The sequence below is a fragment of the Oncorhynchus mykiss genome, chromosome 3 (assembly GCF_057628025.1).
Source record: "Oncorhynchus mykiss isolate SJ-2025 chromosome 3, ASM5762802v1, whole genome shotgun sequence".
NCBI lineage: Eukaryota > Metazoa > Chordata > Actinopteri > Salmoniformes > Salmonidae > Oncorhynchus > Oncorhynchus mykiss.
This window is the reverse complement of record NC_143024.1, coordinates 73,746,983-73,748,008: the sequence shown is the minus strand read 5'-3', so window position 1 is coordinate 73,748,008 and position 1,026 is coordinate 73,746,983. Positions and strand designations below refer to the sequence as shown.

Below are 1,026 nucleotides of genomic sequence, written 5' to 3'. Positions count from 1 at the left end.
GGAGGCCTACAAACCTGATTCAGTTACACCAGCTCTGTCAGGAGGAATGGGCCACAATTCACCAAACTTATTGTGGGAAGTTTGTGGAAGGCTACCCAAAATGTTTGACCCAAGTTAAACCATTTAAAGGCAATGCTATTTAAAGGCAAGTGACCTTCTGACCCACTGGGAATGTGATGAAATAAATAAAATCTGAAATAAATAATTTTCTCTACTATTATTCTGACATTTCACATTCTTAAAATTAAGTGGTGATCCTAACTGACCTAAAACAGGGAATTTTTACTTGGATTAAATGTCAGGATTTGTGAAAAACTGAGTTTAAATGTATTTGGCTAAAGTGTATGTAAACCTCCGACTTCTGAATAATACGAAATACTGTGACACCAGGTTGAGTTAAGGCCTACAATACAATTGTAGGCCTACAATACTAACCTCACAACATGAGTGGTAGAAGCAGAAAGTAGAATAGTCCACCTGCATCTAGCTGAGTGGGCGGCTTGTAGTGGAACCAGGCATACGATGCGCTCCCTGAGACGTAAAGTAGGCTAACGTTACTCATATAGGTTCAAAGTTCCGGGAAGGGGATTTCCGCCAAACCATTACTCTTGTAGACCAAATGAGGAGACGGTGTTTATTCCACTGACGCAAAATAAAGCACAAAGCATCAAGCTAAGGTAAGTTTGCCTGCCAAATGTACAAACAATTATTATTTCATTTAGAATGTATTAACTTAATTATGGTGTCTAAATAACAACATAGATAAATGTGGCCAGTGTGGTTAGTTATAAAGACTCACTGACATACAGAGGCGCACTGAGAGAGTAGCGCTCTGATGGAACAATGTGTATGGCCTAATGAAAGCATTTTTTTTGCTAAACAGTAGGCTTACAATTCCCTCTAACTGAAGTGTGGGTTCCGTTCAGTGCTGACTGGGGCTGTATTTTCCTTGGGTTTTCATTGGCGTGTTTTTAAACGCACTTTGTCTTGCGGCGCCATAATCAGTGTTTCATTTCCCTATACAGC

The 1,026-nt window shown here is 39.8% G+C and overlaps 1 protein-coding gene across 3 annotated transcripts in view; it reads left to right on the top strand.

Moving 5' to 3' along the window:
* Window positions 1–436: 436 nt before the first annotated feature.
* Window positions 437–1,026, top strand: part of il1rl2 (interleukin 1 receptor-like 2) — a 26,486-nt gene continuing 25,896 nt past the window's right edge. Inside the window, exon 1 of one of the 3 annotated variants that reach the window (XM_021581389.3) lies at window positions 437–677. The gene's annotated coding sequence lies outside the window, so the exon portion shown is untranslated. 3 annotated transcript variants of the gene reach the window in all.